Source organism: Gracilinanus agilis, chromosome 4 (genome assembly GCF_016433145.1).
Source record: "Gracilinanus agilis isolate LMUSP501 chromosome 4, AgileGrace, whole genome shotgun sequence".
Lineage (NCBI taxonomy): Eukaryota > Metazoa > Chordata > Mammalia > Didelphimorphia > Didelphidae > Gracilinanus > Gracilinanus agilis.
This window is the reverse complement of record NC_058133.1, coordinates 391,414,852-391,422,343: the sequence shown is the minus strand read 5'-3', so window position 1 is coordinate 391,422,343 and position 7,492 is coordinate 391,414,852.

Genomic DNA, 7,492 nt, shown 5'->3' with positions numbered 1-7,492 from the left:
TGGGATTAAGTAATTTACTCAGGGTTACGTGGCTAGGAAGTGTCAGAGGCCAGATTTGGACCCTGGATTTCCCCCTCTAGGTCTGGTTTTCTATCCACTGAGCCAACTAGCTTCCCCTTAGATTGTTTATTAAACAAACATTTATGAAGTGTCTATCACATAAAGAGCACTGTGTTAGATTCTGGATAAGATATATAGTTTAGCTAATACTGAGTCCTTGCTTTCTGGGACCTTAGCTTAATAGAGGAAAGGTCTGACATAGACAACAATAATACGCAATATTGCATGATAAGTGTGTTTTCTTCTTGTTGTTTAGTCATTCTGTCAAATCTTATTCTTTCTGACCCTATGGACTTGTCCATAGAGTTTCTTTCTTTCTTTTTTTTAAACCCTTAACTTCTGTATATTGGCTCCTAGGTGGAAGAGTGGTAAGGGTGGGCAATGAGGGTCAAGTGACTTGCCCAGGGTCACACAGCTGGGAAGTGTCTGAGGCTGGATTTGAACCTAGGACCTCCCATCTCTAGGTCTGACTCTCAATCCACTGAGCTACCCAGCTGTCCCTCCATAGAGTTTCTTGGCAAGGATATTGGATTTCCTTCTCCAGCACATTCCCATTTTTTAGATGAGAGATTGAGTCAAATAGAGGTTAACTGACTTGCCTAGGATCATACCACTAATAAGTTTGTGAAGCTGGATTGGAACTCAGATCTTCCTGATTCCAAGCCCAGTGCTCTCCCCACTCTACCACCTAGTTGCACTTTTAAGTGCACCACTAGAGAAAAACAAACAAAAAAAGACATATAGCTCCAGGGGCAAAGACATTACTTACCACCAGGGATCAGTTCCAACATTCAATTCTAGATATCTCATTTAAGTAAGGTCATGTTTTGAGAAATACAGGACATGTTAGTGGATGAGGAAATGCTTTTCATTTTTGTTTAATCTCTGTAGTGGCAGAACTCTGACTACATACTCTCTGAAATAGTTGATTTTATGAGTCCACTGAAAAGAGGAGCAGTTGAAAAGTGATTGCTAAGGGAGGGGATGTCTGATAAGTGTGGATGTGAGGTCAGTGTAGTTATGGAGAACTCTCTCCAATTTTGGTGAGCTAATATGATTTCCAAAAGTGATATGCAAAGCTAATGACTGCATGGATGAGAGTCTTTATTTTCCTTTTTTTGCAAAGCCAGTTGTGTGGCCGAAGCTTCATTTCATCCAGGATTGAAAACTACCTACACAGTCATCTTGATGTCTGCAATGTTTGAAGAGATTTTATTTAAAAGAGAGATGGAGAAGTCTTGTTTAGAAACAAAACTTATAGTAGCATTGAAAGCTCAAAGGTTAAAAGGGTAAGAGAGAGATTTTTAGGAACAAACTGTTAATGCTAAATTATAATAATAATAGCTCACATTTATAGAGTGCTTTAAAACCTAACAAACCACTTTTACATAGATTAACTAATTTGAACCTCATAGTTATGAGGTATGTGGAATTATTATCCCCATTTTATAGATAAGGAAAATGAGAGAGAGAAAGATGAGAGCCAAAGATAGAATCATGAGAAACTATTTTCTTAATTGTCATTCTGATGACCTTTTCTCAGACTCTACCTTCTCATCATCTCTATAGCATTTGACACTGTCCAACACTCTCTCCTCCTGGATATTGTAGATTTTAAAATTAATATTCAGTGTCTCCAAGGTATACTATTTATAAAAATTTATTAATATTTAACTAGAGAGCTAGAGAACACAGGGAACATTCCCCACTTACCTCACATGAAAGAGAGAGCTAGGCCAACAAGGACCAGTCACCACTCAATTCACGTGGAAGAGAGAGAGTGTGGCAGAGAGAACCCAAACTATATACAGACTGTGTAACCATGCACGTATATGAAAGGCAAAAGGAATTGTGGGTAATACAGAAAGGAATTTTGGGCAATGCAGTTCTAGGGGTTCAAGATTTTCCAACTATACATTCCCCTCTGTGATACTTTGGGAGACTAGTCTTCCCGACGGATCATGGAAACATAATCAAATTAAATCTTACAATAATTTGGGGATAAAAGGGAAATAAAAGGGAGAAAGAACAAAACCAATGTTAGGTGCATTGGCAAAAAGCCAACTAGGGGGAAGTCCCCTTTGGCATAAGAGTGTACATTCAAAATAAATACATTCAACCCCCCAAAGTTCAAATTTGCCATATCTCAAAGTTCACTCTGAATCTTCTGGTGCAGCATGTGGTCTCTGCAGGCATCTTCATGGCACCTTCTGGATTCTGGGAGGTAGTCTTCTGTTCTAAATTAGGGTCAAATTCAAATCAAAATTCACAGCAATAACATAGCCCCCCCTGAGGAGAATAATAACACAATATCTCTACTTTCTCTGGGTGTTTATGACCTCTTAGATATGATTTTACCTGTATGACCATTTGTTCTCAGTCTCATTTACTGGATCATCATCCATAATGTGCCCTCTAACTGTGGTTATAGACTAATGCTACTTGGTCTTAGGTCTCTTCCACTCCTCTCTCCTTCTTCTCTCTCCCTCCTTCCTTCCCTTCTTCCCTTGTTCCTCTCTCTCTCTGTCTCTCCATCTTTATTTTTGCCTCTGCCTTTATCTCTGTCTCTGTTTCCCAGTCTCCCTTTCTCTCTTTCTATCTCTCTCTATCATAGTTCTACCTCTTATCACCTGTTAACTGAACTATTATTGCAAAAGTCTCCTTGGTCTATCTGTATCATCTTGCCTCACTCCATTTTATCTTCAACTCAGCTATCCAAGTGACCATATCACTTCTCTACTCAATAAGTAAACTTTTCTGACAATGAAAGTTCTATTGGTCAAATTCAAAGAATTTGGTTATTTTGGGAAACCAGTCATGGTGATCATTTTTCTAGATATAATCAATACTATTACTCTGTTCCACTCTCTAGATTTGCCAACCTTGACCTATGGATTCCCTACATGTACCTCATTAAACTTGAGTCCATTTTCCTCAAGAATGGTGATTATCTACCTCTCTCTCTTCAGTATACACACATGCACACACACATGCACACACTCATCAACACATATATAGTGTGTGTATGTGCATACATGTATGCATGGGCATGTGTGTAGAAGAGATAGGGTTTCCTCAAAATGGCAGAGGGATGTTTTGTACTAATTAATTTAAGCTTGACTCATGGCTTTGCAAGGGGAAAGGAGAGAGGAGGAAGAATACCAAAAAAATCAGTTAACTCATCATGCCATTGGTCTTACCTAGGTCAGTTCTTAGGCAGCACTAGAAGGCAATTGTACATTCAGATTTTCTCTTTCCTAGACTCATAAATTGTCCCATTTAGATTTTTCCATGTAACTGCTTTATCTTTATTCTCTCAGCTATTAATAAATTACATTCTACCTTTGATAGAATCCTAACACAAAACTTAAGTTTGATATAAAGTGTGTATGTATTTGTTATCTTTTGACTATTGTGAGTACCAAGTTAATTACGTTAGTATTGGTCTTGTGCTATCATTAGCTCAGTCATAGAACTCTAGCTTCTGGAGGTAAACATTCAGGTTTTTTCAAACACGCTTCTCTAGGAGGAAGTAATTTTTTTTCTTTTCTTTTACTCTTACTTACTGTCTTAGAGTCAATACTGTGAATTGGTCCAAGGCAGAAGAGCAGTAAGCATTAGGCAATGGGAGTTAAGCGACTTGTCCAGGGTTATACATCTAGGAAGTGTCTGAGATGAGATTTGAACATTAGATCCCCTTTCTCTGAGCCAATTCATTGAGCCACTAGCTACCCCCCAATAAACTAGAAATGCAACATTTGAAAAGAAGTTTGTGTCTCCTAGCCCTAAATAAGGGATAAGACAATTTTATGGGCAGAGGTGGAAGAGAACAATATATTTATATAGATATTTGTATGGATTTACAAAGCTCCCTATGATGAACAAGAGAACTTAACAATTGACAGACAATCTCTAGATGAAATTGATGGCTGCCTTTTTCTAGGCATCTTGATACCATTGAAAATTTAGGTGTGATTTTGGTTTCATAGCAAACACTGACACATATAACAATTTAAGATTTGCAAAACATTTTACAGACACTATATTACTTGAACTTTACTATTACACTGGATCATGTAATGGATAGAGTACAGGACTTCAAAGCAAGAAAAGTACAGCTAAGCTATGTGATTCTTGGTGAATCTCCTCGCTTTTCTGGGACTCAGTTTCCTCATCTATAAAATGAAGGGGTTGCCTTTATGTTCTCTAAGATCTCTTCTTGTTCTAAATCTATGAAATCATGTCATTTCATTCCCACTTTTAGGTGCAGATACTCAGAGTGAGGGAAGTTAAATGACTTTCTGAAGTTCAAACAGCTTGTGTTTGAAGGTACTACCAGATCTTTCTGATTTCATTCTGTATCTTGCGATAAGACCCAAGTCTTATTAAGTGCTTTATAGTAAGATGTTCCAATGTTTTCTTGCTTATTTAACATTTTTTTTCTGGAATCACTCATAGATCTTGGCTTTAAGATTGAGCAAATACCTTATTTGCTGCAGATTCATCTTTATAACCATTGGTTATCTGACCTGAATTAGAAGATAGCCAGCTATATTTACAGGAAAACATTAATCTAAGGGGAAAATTTTTAGAACACATGTGCAGAATCATTTTTTCCTCCCTGCACACATTTATTTCTTTAATTTTATTTCTCTTTGTTTCACCTGATTATAGCACTACTGTCTCTGAACTGACTTATACAGAGAACTCTGTTTGGTCCTAAATAATCTTTTGTTCATGTAGGCTGATAATCGCATCTGTTTGATGAACACAAGTACCTCAGATATTTGATCAGGAAGCAATAGTCATGGCATTTTTCCTTTTAGTTTATCTAACTTGGTTCCCAATTCCTAATCTTTCCCCTGAGCTCTAGTCCCAAATTCTGCACTACCTCTAGGACATTTCCAACCTGAGACATCTCTGTCTGACATCTCAGGTTTATTATGCCTAAAAGTTGAACTCATCTCCATTCCCTCAAATTATGCCCGCTCTCCCAGTTTCCCTAATCCTATTTATAGCACTGCCATCCTTATTCAAGTCTGTAGTTATCTTTGATTCTTCTTCCTCTCTCTCTCTTGCAGCCTACACCCAATTAGTTGTCAATCCTATCAATTCTACTCATACAATCTGTTTCATTTCCAATCCCTTCTCTCTTCTTCTACTGTCATCACCCCAATTCAGACTTTTATTACAATTTCTTGCCTGGTCTATTGTAATAGCCTCCTAACTGATTACTCTGATTCCTACCTCTCCCTCTTTCAAATTAGCCTTTATTTAGCTGTCAAAATAATCTTCCTAAAGCAAGGGTCTGATTGTATAACTCTCCACCCCTCTTTCTCTGCTTAAAACTTTTCAAGAATTCCTCATTGTCTATAAGAAAAAATACAAACTCCTTAACCTGATATTTTATAACCTTTGTGATCTGGATATAGTCCATCTTTCTATTTCACATTACTCCCTTTCATATATTTTTAAGATCTAGGCAACTGGAAGCTACCCCAGTCTCATGCTATCACATTCTCCCTGTATACTATATTTACAGAGGCTATGCCAGAGCACCTCGGAGACTTTGCCTCTGTATTTCTATTAGACATTTTTCTCTTACTGAGCCATTCCCAATATATAAGTGGTCAAAAGAGACAAACAGGCAATTTTCAAAGGAAACAATCCAAAGATATCAACAGCCAAAGGAAAGCATGTTCTTAATTACTAATAGAGAAGTGCAAAGTAAAGCAATTCCAAGTTTTCACTTCATATTCATTAGGTTAGTAAAAATAATTAATGTTGGAAGGACTGGGAAAATAGGCACACTAATGCATGGTTAGTAGAACTGTGAATTGGTCCAGCTATTTTAAAAAGCGTTCTGTAACTTTGTGTAAGACATCACTAAACTCTCCATAATCTTTGGATCAGGTATATAACTGCTAGGCTTATATCCCAAACAGATAAAAGAAAGAGAAAATGACCCATAAGTACCAAAGCATATATTACAACTCTTTATTTGGTATCCCCAAACTAGAAACTAAAGTGGAGGTGTGGCTATCTATTAGATGATGGCTAAAAATTATGGTACATGAATGTAATAAAGTATCTATGCCCTAAGAAATGATGAAATGGCAGTTTCAGAGGAAACTTGGAAGATTTCTCTGAACTGATGCGGAATTGAGGTGAATATATTAGAACATTTTATATAAAACTAATAACATTGAAAAGAAGAGTAATTTTGAAAGACCATAGACCAGAGGATCAATATAATGATAACCATGATTCCAGAAGACTAATGATGAAGCAAGCTATTCATCTCCTACCAAAGAGCTGGTGGGTTTAAATGTAGAATGATATACTTTTACATCAAACCAAAGTCAGAATTTGTTTTTTTAGAACTATACATAATTGTTATGAGAGTTTTCTTTCCTTTTTTATTGCTTAAGTGTGATAGGAAGTATGAGAGACATGATAAATGCTTGTTTTAAAAACCAAAAATGAAATGTTTTCCTTCTTTAAACCTTTGCTCAGATATTACCTCTTCCAAGAAGCCTTCCATGATTTCCTCATTTGAAAGTAATTTTTCCCCTCTTTATATTTTTATGTGCTTGGTCTAAAATTCACCTTTCCTCATTTTACATTCTTCTCTGTATCATGCTCTTTAGTTTTCACGTGGCCCCATTTCTTACCTTGTCTCTCATAGACTTTTAAACTCCTTAATGGCTAAGACTGAAATGTTTTTTCGTTTTTGTATCTCTATGATCTAGCACAGTGTCTTACACATAATAGGTATTTATAACATTGGAATTCAGAAACTGAGTACTGAAGGAATGAATCTTAAGTAGCTTTTTGGCTTAAAAACAGATGCTGTGTGTGTGTTTGCACGCGTTTTTTTTTTAACACAATGCTTTGCCATGGCTTTTGGCCAACAACTGTGTCTCACACATCATTCCTGAATGCTGTCAAAGAAAAAAATGTGCAGAGCTAATTTGTGTTTTTGGCCTTATAGGTTGCAGCAAAGCTGTTTCCATGCTTCTTTTGAGCCAGATTTGTAAAGAGATGTCATGCTACTTGAATTTTAAACAAGTCAAGAGTTTCACTAAGGCTGTGTTATGTTAGCACATCTGGCCATTCTTTGCATTAAGAGGATTTTCAGCTAAGTTTTTTAAGAATCAACACTGGAACAGTAAAAAAATACAATAACAATTGATGACTCATAGGAATAAGGAAGCCAACCCAGAGGAGAAGACTTTGAGGGAAAAAGAAATGGGGTGGTGAGGCATAACCTTACTTCCAAGCAATCACCAGAATGACTAGTAATATAATATAACATAACATAACATAACATAACATAACATAACATAACATAACATAACATAACATAACATAACATAACATAACATAATATAATATAATATAATATAATATAATATAATATAATATAATA